Below are 15736 nucleotides of genomic sequence, written 5' to 3'. Positions count from 1 at the left end.
AAAGCAGATACAATAAAAAATAATGAAATTTTATGTCTATTCTATGTATAATCCATTACAAGCATTTCTCTATCATCTTTATTCACCTAATCTATAAGAGTAAGTATTCTTTTAATATTCAATCCAACTGTATAATAATGAAACCAGATCCCAACAGCCAGCAGAAACAAATCTTTTAGAGAGAAGTAATCAGAAGTTCGCAAAGGTTAAAAAGTGCAATTTATTCTGACAGAAAATACGTAGAGCGCTTTCACGGTACTAAAAAGACCACATGAGAGAAGTAATCAGAAGTTCGCAAAGGTTAAAAAGTGCAATTTATTCTGACAGAAAATACGTAAGCGCTTTCATGGTTCTAAAAAGACCGCATGAAGCGGTCTTTTTAGAACCATGAAAGCGCTTACGTATTTTCTGTCAGAATAAATTGCACTTTTTAACCATTGCGAACTTCTGATTACTTCTCTCTAAAAGATTTGTTTCTGCTGGCTGTTGGGATCTGGTTTCATTATTATCCTTTTAATATTATCATGTGTGTGCCTGTTATATAGAAGTTATATAGTCTTTGAAAGTGGGATTTTCATTCTGTTAGCTAGGATTGACATGAATATTTTGTAATCATTATTTAGTAATGATATAGGTCTGTATGAAGTGCAAAGGTCTAATGGTTTATTATCTTTTAGAATTGGTGTTATGAGAGAATATTTCCATGAGGGTGGCATTTTTGCTTCTGACTCAGCTTCTAGCAAAGTTTTATGAAAAAGGGAGATTACTGTTGAAGGGAAGAGTTTGTAAATTTCCATAATTATACCATCTATCCCTGGAGCTTTGTTAGATTTACTTTCTTTTATCTTGTCAACAATTTCTTTGTAGGATATAGTTTTTTGTAGGTCAAGTTTTAAGTTTTCGGGAATTTCTTTTATATTGATAAGGTTTGTATCTAAGTTTATTTTGTTGGTATCTAAATCTTCTTTTCTGAAGTGTTCCATATAATGGAACTGAAATGCTTCAAGGACATCTCTTATATCTGATACTTTTTTCCCTTTCTTTTAATGATATATACTACTAATGTTATTTGCTTTAGATTGTATTTTAATTCTTGTATATAAGTTATGTAGGTATCTGGGGGAGGTGGCTAATGAGTTTATTTTTAAATTTTCCAAGGCTAGACAAGTTTTGTGTGTTAGAATTTCATTACATTTTTTATTTAATTCCTCTATTTCTCTTTTGACTTCTGGACAATTCTGATTTTTTGTTTAGATTTTGCTGTCCAAAGTCTGGTTTGCAAGTCTAATGATTCAGATTCCCACTCTCTAACTTTATTTTTGTACCAGCTAAGAGTCTTACCAAATAAATGCGCTTTTAATGAGTCCCAAACCATGACTCTACTGATTTCTGTTGTATTATTAATTTCAAGAAATAATTGTAGTTCTGACAACATCCAGGGTCTGAATTCTTTAATTTTCGTGATATATGATGGAATTTTAGTTGAGAGGATTAAAGGTTTAAACTCTATTTGGAGCTTCATTATCAGAGAGTCATGATCTGAGAGTCATGATCTGAGAAAGGGCATGGAACTATTGAGAAGTTGAGGATTTTTCTTTGTAAATCTTGAACTACGAATAATTTGTCTATTCTGGTTTGTGTTCCAAATCTATGGTCTTTATGGGAAAATAATAAGGATTTATCATCTTTTACTTTAAAAGTGTCTATTAAATGAAATTAATCAATCCATCTTTTTAAGGATTTTGAAATAGTTGCTATGCGAAAAGACTTCTTGGTGGTTTCAGAAGCTTCTAAGGTACAATTAAAGTCTCCTCCCAGTATAAGATTTCATTTATAATTGTTGGAAATAAAATCTAGCTGTTTTTTAACAGTTCCTGCTCCAATTCCTGGGAACCAATATAGATTAGCTAAGGTCCATATTCTGTTATTAAATTTAATTATAACAAATGCTAGTAGACCTTCTTTGTCTTCATATTTATAAATAACTTTTGGAGTAATTATGTTTTTCTTCCAGAGAATTGATATTCCTTTTGTCTTTGTTCTATAGGAGGACTGAACTAACACTATAGTCCATAGGGTTCCAAATAAAGCTATCATTAGTCTTAAAATGCGTTTCCTGGAGAAATACTTATTGTGCCTTATTTAGATTTAAATATCTTAGTAAGTTTGATCTTTTATTTGCATTATTTAAGCCATTAGTATTTAATGATAAGAATGTTAAATCCATTTCAAGTTATTATTGGAAGAAACTTTTTGCTTCTTATTTTATTTTGATTATAGTAGTTATACCATATTCTCTAATAACATTGAATGTTATTTTTATGTCTGTAAACTTGGGAGTGTAATTTGATGTTCTTTCTTCTTTAAATACAAGTAGAGAAACATTCTGGTCAGACTTTAAAAAAGTACTTCTATGAAACATTAATTCTAAAGTATCAAAAACAAGTAAATAAGAATTTCCGGTACTTACGTATTATCGCAACCACATTTTCGCGGTAATACTGGTTGCTTCCCGATAATGAAATCTGGCCATTAAATGTTTTAAAAATGTCATGCAATGTGTTTTCTTTCACAATGAAGGCTCCGTTATGCAGGGATATCAATAAAAAAGGAGAAACTTAGTGTCACTTTTTATGTATGCAGTAGACTGGCAGCATGTCGTAAGGCACCCAGCTTGACCGGCAAAAACACTGTTTGGAGCACTCCTTACTGCAATTTCGGACAACTGCCTGTCCACATTACATACTGCAACTTTATCCCTAAAATATTTATTTTGAAGTATGTTTACAAACTTTGAAAAATAAATCATTTACCAAAACCATCATTCCTGTATCTGTGTGTTCCTTCTCAGAAGGATTCCTTCCACAGAATGAAAATAATCCATTCATCAGTAACAGAGCAGCCATGACGATTCAAGCGTGCAAAATAGGAAGAGGAGTTTTTCAATTTTTTCTCTTCCTGAAGATAATCCAAATCTATTCTTCAGCAATAACCACTTTGAATAACACCTTACAGTGTTTCCTACATTCATTTTGATTTCAAGATACAAATTTCGCAACCAGGAAAATGTGGTTGTGATAATACGTAAGTACCGAATTTCTCATTAAACATGGAATGAAAGTCATTCCTAATCCAGTAGATAAAGATAGATCTATTGGATTATCACTCATACATTTAACCAACAATATCAACTGAGCTCCATATGTTAAATTATTATATGGAGAATTTTCTTAAAAGAGATGTGAAATTCTATATTATTCTATTATTGTTGTATAGTATTTTATATATCAGGATGGAATGTTAGTAGTGTAAAAAATTATTAAGTTGACTTAAAAAATATCCATTATTTAGTTACCCTTAAGAGATCCCAAATATGTCAGATATGTCATTCTGGATAAATTAAATGCAACAGAGGAGCGTACACTAAATAAGCCAACAACAAATAGATTATTACTAAAATAATTTGACTAAAAGGACTCTACAGGGACAGTGAGTGATTACCAATGAAATATGAATTTACTGTAGGTGTACTGTCTTCCTTTACTTTCCTAGTCTTCAGTTCACCAACTTCAACTTACACTTATGAAAAGACATGGCTTATCAGTGGTATCCTGACTGTGAGTAGAGGCACCCTACATTCTAGTGTGCAGTGCTTTTACATATTTATAGATTTACAAAGCAGAGTCTAAGAATGAACTATGATCACCCTGACAATTCACATCCTGCATAGGGCACCTCCTGCTTCCAGAATGGGTAATCACATCAGGTCTAGAATGAATGTGAAGGTACCTATATGGTAATCAAGACTTACCATAGGTAAGTATTAATCAAATTGTATTTAGAGCATCTTAGAGCGTTCTCAGGGCAGTTAGAATACTCTTAAGCCTCTCCTCCCTTGATCAAAAAGAGAGATTTCCCTTCCCTTTCTTTCCCTTGTTTTAAATCAGTACTAATAAAAGAAATTCAACAAACATAGGTAAACAGAAATAACATTCAGTAGTCCATCTTGTACATGACTCGCAATCCATTAAACAAGTCAGTGACTAACATCACTTTAGTAAACATTATAAAGACAAATTAGAAATAATTTCCTAACTCTTTATATTTTCTGATAAAGCAAAACGTTAACAATAAGCTATTTTAACAAAAAGTATAAAGCATTTAAATTTTTCCTTGCATGTATACATTCCGACTTATATTCTCGGCTGGAGTGCCTTCTGTGTGGAGTCTGCATGTCTTCTCCGTGGTCGAGTGGCGTTCGAAAGACATGCGTGAATGGGCGTCCCTTCATTGAAGGTTGGGCATCAGGCTGGCAACTCAACACCATAAAAATCTACTGCCAATCATTAGCAGACCGGAGTTCTGCTGTGGCGACCCCTAACCGGGAAAAGCCGAAAAGACAAACAATGTAGTGTCAATAGCTGTCTTTGAAATCTGTACAATACTTCACGTCTTCAAATCATTCCTTTTTCAATTCAGGTTTTGTTTTGTCAAAACGACAACAACATTTCAAGGGCACAATTAATATTTAGACTGATGTTTCAAATAAATAACTTGTCATTTGCCAATTGAGTTAGTTTAGAATGTATGGTTAGTGCAAATATAGCATGTTGCAAAAATAATGTGTAGTTTTTCGTGTGCTCTAGAGCCTGTCATATGCAAGTGACATATATAATGTAGCATATATAGAGCAGATAGCTTATGGATTCAGATTGTTAAAGTAAGTTATGCTTATTAATCAGGCAGTTTCATTTAAATTCACAAGTAATTTGGGGACATTTCAGTTGAGTTTCCAGGAATGTGTAGTCCAATGTGAGTTATTTCTGTTTAGATTTTGGCGGGGTCCAAGGCTAGACAAGTTTTGTGTGTTAGAATTTCATTACATTTTTTATTTAATTCCTCTATTTCTCTTTTGACTTCTGGACAATTCTGATTTTTTGTTTAGATTTTGCTGTCCAAAGTCTGGTTTGCAAGTCTAATGATTCAGATTCCCACTCTCTAACTTTATTTTTGTACCAGCTAAGAGTCTTACCAAATAAATGCGCTTTTAATGAGTCCCAAACCATGACTCTACTGATTTCTGTTGTATTATTAATTTCAAGAAATAATTGTAGTTCTGACAACATCCAGGGTCTGAATTCTTTAATTTTCGTGATATATGATGGAATTTTAGTTGAGAGGATTAAAGGTTTAAACTCTATTTGGAGCTTCATTATCAGAGAGTCATGATCTGAGAGTCATGATCTGAGAAAGGGCATGGAACTATTGAGAAGTTGAGGATTTTTCTTTGTAAATCTTGAACTACGAATAATTTGTCTATTCTGGTTTGTGTTCCAAATCTATGGTCTTTATGGGAAAATAATAAGGATTTATCATCTTTTACTTTAAAAGTGTCTATTAAATGAAATTAATCAATCCATCTTTTTAAGGATTTTGAAATAGTTGCTATGCGAAAAGACTTCTTGGTGGTTTCAGAAGCTTCTAAGGTACAATTAAAGTCTCCTCCCAGTATAAGATTTCATTTATAATTGTTGGAAATAAAATCTAGCTGTTTTTTAACAGTTCCTGCTCCAATTCCTGGGAACCAATATAGATTAGCTAAGGTCCATATTCTGTTATTAAATTTAATTATAACAAATGCTAGTAGACCTTCTTTGTCTTCATATTTATAAATAACTTTTGGAGTAATTATGTTTTTCTTCCAGAGAATTGATATTCCTTTTGTCTTTGTTCTATAGGAGGACTGAACTAACACTATAGTCCATAGGGTTCCAAATAAAGCTATCATTAGTCTTAAAATGCGTTTCCTGGAGAAATACTTATTGTGCCTTATTTAGATTTAAATATCTTAGTAAGTTTGATCTTTTATTTGCATTATTTAAGCCATTAGTATTTAATGATAAGAATGTTAAATCCATTTCAAGTTATTATTGGAAGAAACTTTTGCTTCTTATTTTATTTTGATTATAGTAGTTATACCATATTCTCTAATAACATTGAATGTTATTTTTATGTCTGTAAACTTGGGAGTGTAATTTGATGTTCTTTCTTCTTTAAATACAAGTAGAGAAACATTCTGGTCAGACTTTAAAAAAGTACTTCTATGAAACATTAATTCTAAAGTATCAAAAACAAGTAAATAAGAATTTCCGGTACTTACGTATTATCGCAACCACATTTTCGCTGTAATACTGGTTGCTTCCGATAATGAAATCTGGCCATTAAATGTTTTAAAAATGTCATGCAATGTGTTTTCTTTCACAATGAAGGCTCCGTTATGCAGGGATATCAATAAAAAAGGAGAAACTTAGTGTCACTTTTATGTATGCAGTAGACTGGCAGCATGTCGTAAGGCACCCAGCTTGACCGGCAAAAACACTGTTTGGAGCACTCCTTACTGCAATTTCGGACAACTGCCTGTCCACATTACATACTGCAACTTTATCCCTAAAATATTTATTTTGAAGTATGTTTACAAACTTTGAAAAATAAATCATTTACCAAAACCATCATTCCTGTATCTGTGTGTTCCTTCTCAGAAGGATTCCTTCCACAGAATGAAAATAATCCATTCATCAGTAACAGAGCAGCCATGACGATTCAAGCGTGCAAAATAGGAAGAGGAGTTTTTCAATTTTTTCTCTTCCTGAAGATAATCCAAATCTATTCTTCAGCAATAACCACTTTGAATAACACCTTACAGTGTTTCCTACATTCATTTTGATTTCAAGATACAAATTTCGCAACCAGGAAAATGTGGTTGTGATAATACGTAATGAATTTCTCATTAAACATGGAATGAAAGTCATTCCTAATCCAGTAGATAAAGATAGATCTATTGGATTATCACTCATACATTTAACCAACAATATCAACTGAGCTCCATATGTTAAATTATTATATGGAGAATTTTCTTAAAAGAGATGTGAAATTCTATATTATTCTATTATTGTTGTATAGTATTTTATATATCAGGATGGAATGTTAGTAGTGTAAAAAATTATTAAGTTGACTTAAAAAATATCCATTATTTAGTTACCCTTAAGAGATCCCAAATATGTCAGATATGTCATTCTGGATAAATTAAATGCAACAGAGGAGCACACTAAATAAGCCAACAACAAATAGATTATTACTAAAATAATTTGACTAAAAGGACTCTACAGGGACAGTGAGTGATTACCAATGAAATATGAATTTACTGTAGGTGTACTGTCTTCCTTTACTTTCCTAGTCTTCAGTTCACCAACTTCAACTTACACTTATGAAAAGACATGGCTTATCAGTGGTATCCTGACTGTGAGTAGAGGCACCCTACATTCTAGTGTGCAGTGCTTTTACATATTTATAGATTTACAAAGCAGAGTCTAAGAATGAACTATGATCACCCTGACAATTCACATCCTGCATAGGGCACCTCCTGCTTCCAGAATGGGTAATCACATCAGGTCTAGAATGAATGTGAAGGTACCTATATGGTAATCAAGACTTACCATAGGTAAGTATTAATCAAATTGTATTTAGAGCATCTTAGAGCGTTCTCAGGGCAGTTAGAATACTCTTAAGCCTCTCCTCCCTTGATCAAAAAGAGAGATTTCCCTTCCCTTTCTTTCCCTTGTTTTAAATCAGTACTAATAAAAGAAATTCAACAAACATAGGTAAACAGAAATAACATTCAGTAGTCCATCTTGTACATGACTCGCAATCCATTAAACAAGTCAGTGACTAACATCACTTTAGTAAACATTATAAAGACAAATTAGAAATAATTTCCTAACTCTTTATATTTTCTGATAAAGCAAAACGTTAACAATAAGCTATTTTAACAACAAGTATAAAGCATTTAAATTTTTCCTTGCATGTATACATTCCGACTTATATTCTCGGCTGGAGTGCCTTCTGTGTGGAGTCTGCATGTCTTCTCCGTGGTCGAGTGGCGTTCAAAGACATGCGTGAATGGGCGTCCCTTCATTGAAGGTTGGGCATCAGGCTGGCAACTCAACACCATAAAAATCTACTGCCAATCATTAGCAGACCGAGTTCTGCTGTGGCGAATTCCTAACCGAAAAGCCGAAAAGACAAACAATGTAGTGTCAATAGCTGTCTTTGAAATCTGTACAATACTTCACGCCTTCAAATCATTCCTTTTCAATTCAGGTTTTGTTTTGTCAAAACGACAACAACATTTCAAGGGCACAATTAATATTTAGACTGATGTTTCAAATAAATAACTTGTCATTTGCCAATTGAGTTAGTTTAGAATGTATGGTTAGTGCAAATATAGCATGTTGCAAAAATAATGTGTAGTTTTTCGTGTGCTCTAGAGCCTGTCATATGCAAGTGACATATATAATGTAGCATATATAGAGCAGATAGCTTATGGATTCAGATTGTTAAAGTAAGTTATGCTTATTAATCAGGCAGTTTCATTTAAATTCACAAGTAATTTGGGGACATTTCAGTTGAGTTTCCAGGAATGTGTAGTCCAATGTGAGTAACTGAGTCCACTTTTCCTCATAAACATATGTCACAATTCATTAAACTAAGCAGAGTCTAACATCTGTCTAATAATCATTATAAAGACAAAGAATAGTAATTTCCTAGCTCTTCAAACTTTCTGATATCGCAAAATGTTGACAGTAAGCTATTTTAACTGGAAGACTAAAACATTTCAATACTTCCTTGTGAATATATATATTTTTACTTTTACTGTAGTGTCATGAACTGTCTTTTAAATCTATGCATTACTTCACTTCTTTCAAGTCATTCATTTTACAGTTCAGATTATATTTTGTCAAAATGCCAATAGCATTTCAAGGGCACATTTAATATTTAAACTGATATTTTAAATGAATAGCTATCAGTTACCAAGTGAGGTTGTACAGAGTGTGAGGTAACTGCAAAGATAACATGTTGCAAAAAGTAATATGTATCTTTTCATGTGCACTAGAAACTGACAATTTCAAGTAACATATAAAATGAAACTTTTACAGTGTAGACAGCTTGTGAAATCAGCATGTTAAACTGAGTAATACTTTTTAATCAAGCAGTTACATTTAAGTGCATATGTAGTTTGGGAACATTTCAGTTGTGTTTCCAGGAATATGTAATCCTATGAGGATAAATCATAAAATATTTACAATTATACAATGCCTCCTCTAAAACGTGCACGCTGATTGGCCAGCCCAACCAGCGTGCCCGTTGTAAATCCCTTAATATACTAACGGAAAAAGGTCCGGTCGCCCGGACTTTTTTCGTTAGTATAAAACACTGTCTCGCTATGTTAAAAGAGTTTAACATAGCGACACAGGTTTAAAAAAAGCAACGCAGATCTCCGTTGCTTTTTTTAAAAGCTGTCTCGCTATGTTAAACTCCTTTAACATAGCGACACAATAGAAAAGCAACGGAGATCTTGCAATCTCCGTTGCTTTTAAACCTCTCGCTATGTTAAATGAGTTTAACATAGCAAGACAGCTTTAAAATAAGCAACGGAGATCTCCGTTGCTTATTTTAAAGCTGTCTCGCTATGTTAAACCCATTTAACATAGCGATAGTAAAAGCAACGGAGATCTTGCGTTCTCCGTTGCTTTTGCCCACAGCTCTGATGTACTGCGTAGGCATGCGCAGTACATCAGAACTGCCGCAGAACACCAGACAGCTGCGGAAGGGCAGCAAAGAGGCATTATACAATGCCATTATTTAAGAAAAGTAATTATTTCTTTTCTTAAATAATGTCATTATATAACAATAACTCACTTCGGTGGGTAATGCTGGATTTACCCACGGTTGTCTTTGTTTGGTCCTCGGGCCTCGGGACCAAACCACACCAACCGTGGGTAAATCCAGCATTGCCCACACCCAGGCGTGGGTTATTGCTATAATAGTCCTATTATGTATTTATTTTACCTTGCTTATGTTGTTTTTCATTTTAATAACTAAACAACATTACTTTTTCTTATTATTTGTTATCTGTGAGGCTAAATGCACTTCGCAGGTTCACAGTGTCCTTAGAAACTGTAGCAGTTGTTTACTGTTACTATGGCAACACAAATAAAATGTGAAGAAAGCTTCACTTCTCTTAAACAACAGTACATTTTTCCCTCCTTTTTTAAATGTATTTGTTAATACTAAAAGGAAATAATTCAAAGGACATATGTACATGAATGGAACATTTCAGAGTTAATCACGGACATGGCCCCAGTCCCAATAAGCATAACAGTGACTATCATTAATCTAATAAATATTATAATAACAATTAATTAAGTTCACTGTTCTAATTAGTCTACCTTAAAACTAGATTATTTTAGACTATTATTTATCTATGTGTAGATAGTGAGTTATTAAATATATACAGACTATATTAGTATAGTAAATATGAGATCATTTAGAAAGGGAGACAAGATGCAGTTAAAATAAATAATGAGAAAAAAAGAAGAGAGAGAAAGAAAAGAGAAAATTAAGAGAAAATACACATATACTATGTATGTTGATTTACAGTATAACTATTTTATGTACTATATAACCCTCCTTCTGTGAAAGAAAAGTACCCTGTTTTACATACCTGAGGTAATGTGAAAACTCTCATGTGTCATCTATTTTCAAAAAATGTAGATAAAGATTCCAGTAGTTAATTACCTTTGTTTTAAAATTCCAAGCAGTAAAATTGGCCCTTTAAAGTAATGTTAAAATAATTCATATAATAGTAGATGCTTTGAGAGATTTGGCTGTGACAGTTATCAGTCTTTTGCCTCTTCTTTTTGACATTTGTCCAGACATTTGTTTCTTTTGTTCTCTTGAGAGAAGGTGACATCCAATCCATATCTTCTGGTAAAGTAATCACATTATTAGTTTTAATAAATGAAGAGGCTTCCTCTAAGTCAATAAAAGTCCTCATCTCGTTGGCATACAGTATTCTTATCTTAGCTGGATATGCAAGTTGTGCCTTGATGTTATTTTGTTTCAGAAACTTTATCACTGGCCACACTTTTTTCCTTTGTTCCATTATTCTAGATGAATAGTCGTTATCAAATCTTATCAGGCTCTGTTTATATTTTAGAGGTGCCTTCCTCCAAGCAGATCTTAAAATCAGTTCCTTGTCCAAGTATGAAAGAAATTTGATAATTATTGACCTAGGAGCAGAGTTTGAGTTAGTGGCAGGTTTCCCAAGAGCTCTGTGTGCCCTTTCAATGCCAAAGGAAAGTCCTTCTTTTAAATTTAAAAAGTCAGGGATCCAGCTTGATAAAAAGGAAATAATATCTGTGTTTTCAGGTAATCCAAAAATCCTGATGTTATTTCTCCTCTCCCTATTTTCCAAGTCATCTACTTTATTAACCAACCAAGTGTTTTGTTTAAGAAACAGTTCTTTCTGTGTTTCCATTTCCTTTAGTCTGCTTTCTAAGTCATTTAGAGACACCTCTATTCCTGTTATCCTTGTCTGGTGGTGTTGTAGCATTTCCTTGAGGGTGTCAGCCTGTCTTTGACTGCTTGTTTTAAGATTTTCTAGGTTCTCTTTAAAATCATCCATCTTCAAAGACAGCTCCTGCAGGGTAGATGCCATCTGTTGCAGTTCCTTCTTTAAGCCAGCATCTTGATGATAATTCTTTTGAGTTGCTCATTTTAACAAGTGAATATATCTCCAAGCTTTTTGACAGGAAATTATTGGTAAGACTTCACCAAAGTTTCTAATTATGTAAATTAGTCCTTTATCTATAAGATTTTATACTTTGAAGAAAAAAAAGTATATTTTTTCCTGTCTTATTTAACTAGTTATACAGAGCTCTAAAATACTGCTGCTTTCAGTTAGCCATTCAGGCTCTGCCCCCAGCTTATGTATTTGTGTGCAAAAAATATCATAGGCTTTATCTATCACACACCAAATAATGTTAGGACACAATCACAATTTTTCTGGCTATCAGTAAAAAACACAGCTAACAAAGTCATTATATTTCAAAAGTAAGGCATAAAATATATTACAAAACACTCAGACATTTAGATCTTCTAGGAGTCTGGTGGCTCCCTCTCCCCAGAATGTATAAATGGATACAGGGGGCTCCTTAATCATCCTTGACTGTGTGGGGGCCCCACAAAAGCTTTTGTCGGCTGGGGAAAAATGAGGAGAAAAAATTTATTAATTTTCGGATTTATCCTGAACAGTGTTGTGATATGACCCTGTTGAAATAAAGATGATATAGCCTGTATCAAACACACTAATTCTAAAAGAAGACCTGCTAAGGTGTGTGTGTGTGTGTGTGTGTGTGTGTGTGTGTGTGTGTGTGTGTGTGTGTAGAGAAAGTTGTTGTAAGTTACATACTTGGGGAAGGCTGGGAATTGTGTTATTATTGTTTCTTTAATTTTAACCCATGGTAGTGGTGCTGTGGTAGCGTTGTCGCCTCACAGCAAGACGTTGTCGCGTTCGATTCTCAGCTAGAGCGTCTTCTGTGTGGAGGCATGCGTGAATGGGCATGCCTTCATTGAAGGTTGTGCGTCAGGGCTGGTAACTCGGCACGTAAAAATCCACTACCAAACATTAGTGGACTGGAGTTCCGCTGTGGCGACCCCTAACCGGGATAAGCCGAAAGACACAACAACATTGTTTCTTGAATTTTCATCTCAGTCAAACCTTAGAGGTGTACACAGGAAGTCATTATAGTTTTTAGTTGGGCTGGGGACAGTGTGCAAATTATTTCTTTTACTTTTCTCACAGACCTCAGAGAAGTACAAAGAAAGTTACTATAGCTTGTGTAGAGGCAGTGAGCCATCTAGGAGCAACAAAGTAGAATAGATTATCGTAATCACTATTTTTTTGACTTTCCTCAAAATCACACATCAAGCATTTATACAGACTGATGCTTTTGAGGGTTGGGGCGAAGCATGAGGAGGCATACTAGGTATACATATGCCAGCAGTCACTTGAAATACATGACAATTTGAACTTCTGCTTTCATCTCAATCTAACATCAGATGGATGCATAGGCAATGACCATCTTTGTTTGTTTTTTTGGAGTTTTAGGGAGGTATGCAGTATTTCCATACAGGACCTGTGTATACTCAAAACATTTGTCCTGTGAGTTTGTTGCATGCTACTATTTTGTCAGCTTTGAACATTAAGCTATGGGCAAAACTTATGTATTTCTTGAAAGAAAAAAAAAGACTGAAAATCTCTTCTTATGCATGATTTTTGTTTAATTCACCATTCAATTAAAAGGTTGGGAAATGCTGTAAATCTAGAACCCCTAAGGCTTCTGGGGGCACTGGCTTAATTAAGTTATTTCCTAAATGGTTATTACTGTACTGTCTTAATCAGGGAAGGTGTGTTGAAAGGATGCAAGAAAATCAAAGGCTGAACGACAAAATTAATTTCTTTCTTTATTCATAATTTCTGTTCAAGCCATCAGTGGATGAAAAGGTTGTGTATAAAGAAATAAAAAAAATTAAAAATCATCAGAACATATAGAAAGTGATGGCTTCTTGAAAAATCTGAAGAGTATGGTAAAATGTGAGAAAAGAAAGAAAAAAGGAATGTGCATGGTATGGAGAGCACTGGAGGATGTGTATGATTATATGTGTGTCTTTGTGTGTGGGTGGCTGAAACAGTAAGCGGTGCCTAGGGACCATTTCACCTAAGTCCAGCCCTGTCAGGAGTTGTAATGATTAGTTGTTGCAACTAAGTACCTGTAACTGTGAATGTTCCTTTGGGAGATGGGCCAACACAGTGTGGTACATAGGCCTGTTGTAATGTAAGAGCATAGTAGCTACAGGTCAGTCTGATCAGACTACTTCTAAATGTTTACAGCATGAACTAAAGGGTTGTTTAGAAAAGGTGGCAGTGACAGGGTGATACTTAGTTTGGAAGTACCTAGGGGGCCCCCAACTTGACATTTGCTGGGGGCCCAAAAATGCTAACACTGGCCCTGAAGGCCATATCTGCTTACAACTTATTGTTCTGTCCCTTCCAACCTGTTTGGTAATATAGTCCATTGTTAGTATGAACAGCAGAGGGCCCAGAGCTAAATCCTGATGCACACCTACTCTCACTGGGAACCCCTCTGAGACAAAACATTGTTTGTACTAGAGTCATTGGGTCCTTGTACATAGCCTGCACTAATTCTACAAATGTTTCTGGGATGTAGAACCACTGTGGGACTGTCCAAATCAGCCGCCTTGGGACCATGTCATAAAGTTTATTCAAGACTCAGGAATGCCCAGTTGGATTCTTTCCTCATGTCTACATTCTTTTCAATTATGTGTTTCACTACACACATGAGGTTGGTTGTACTGCATCCTGATCTGAATCTAAACTTCTCATTACCCATTTTACTTTCTACTACTATGTGCATTCGTTTATCACTCTCCCTCTACAGGACATGCAATGTGACAGGAATTTGATGCCTCTAGTATGCATATTCTCCAGTCATCAGGGGTACACTTTTCTTTCCTTACTGCTATGAGTACTCTCAGCAGCCATTTCTCCCCTATCTCACCCAACATCTTGGTCACGTCTGCCCTGAATTTATTCTCCTTAGTGCTGTCCTTACTTCTTAAAAGATAGGCTCCTCCTCTTCTTTTATTGTAATCTGGTCTGGGCCTGTCCGACTTCTGTGGGGTTTTCTTCATTCAGAAGCTGCTGGAAGTACTCCTTCATTCTGCCTTTGGTTTTCTATGGCCCGGGATGCAGGCTGTTGCTAGCATCCCTTTTAAAGGGTTTCTGACTATCTTCTTTATCCTTCTTTGCCCTGCAACCTGTTAGCTAACCAGTATTCCTTCCTAGTCTGGTCCATCTTTTCTATCTCCTACTTTATCCTACAATCCTTATTTCTTTTGATAACTCCCTGGACTTCTGCATTCCACCACCAGCTTTCTTTATGTACCCTATTTCCATACTTGGTTTGGCTACATATCTGTTCTGTAGTCCTCACACATGCTATACTGAGGCGCTGCCATTCTTTTATAACTACACCTGTTTCTTCCTCTTCTTGGAGATCTAGAGCCCTGATTATTTCCTTGAAATGTTGTACTTTCTCTCCAGTCAACTTCCAGGTTTTCAGCCTAGTTTCTGCTAACCTTAGAGCCTTCTCTGACCACAGCTGCAAAGAGGCTGAGAGGAGAGTTGCAGTAACAAATAATAAGACATCAGAGACATTCTACCAACTTCTGGAAGTGACCCAGTACATGTTACAAAGAAACTCTATTAGGTTTATGCTGTAGGTCAGCTTTTTCACTGGGAGATGACTTTGCAATTGCCAGTTCTACCCCAATACTGTTTCCTTATTATGAGGAAGTCTAGCTGAATTACATGTTGGCCACACTTTTATGTCATCTTGTGACCGTCTCTCTTGCTGAACCATGTGTTGGCCGTCATCAAGCCATTTGCCAGACAGAAGTCTAAAATGGCCTTTCCTTCTTTATTCCTGTTGCCCCACCCATGTGGACCTAGGCAATTCTTACACTCTGTTCTGTCTTCCCCAGTCTGTACATTCAGGTCCTGCATTATCAACACCAGTTCATGTTGTTCTGCTTTATCTAGTAAGTCCTGCAACTACTGCTGAGAACAAACATAAGGGTTTCTTCAGTTATGTCTGCAACCTTAAAGGCAATACCGGACAATGTGTAAAACTAATAGTGAATGGAACTGCCTATATAGAGCTAGAGTACATAGCAAATCTGCTGGCTAATAAATGTAGCTCCAGTTTTACTTCCTTGTCACCACCAGCCACTCCCCCAGAAAATACAGCACACC

The 15736-nt window shown here is 35.0% G+C and overlaps 1 protein-coding gene across 2 annotated transcripts in view; it reads left to right on the top strand.

Moving 5' to 3' along the window:
- The window catches only part of LOC122797960 (interleukin-3 receptor class 2 subunit beta-like), an 836628-nt gene that overhangs the window by 618274 nt on the left and 202618 nt on the right, over positions 1-15736 (top strand). The window lies entirely within an intron of this gene.

This window comes from Protopterus annectens, chromosome 1.part0 (assembly GCF_019279795.1).
Source record: "Protopterus annectens isolate FY-2018-M chromosome 1.part0, PAN1.0, whole genome shotgun sequence".
Lineage (NCBI taxonomy): Eukaryota > Metazoa > Chordata > Ceratodontiformes > Protopteridae > Protopterus > Protopterus annectens.
Note: the sequence above shows the minus strand (reverse complement) of the source record. Positions and strands in the feature narration are given on the sequence as shown.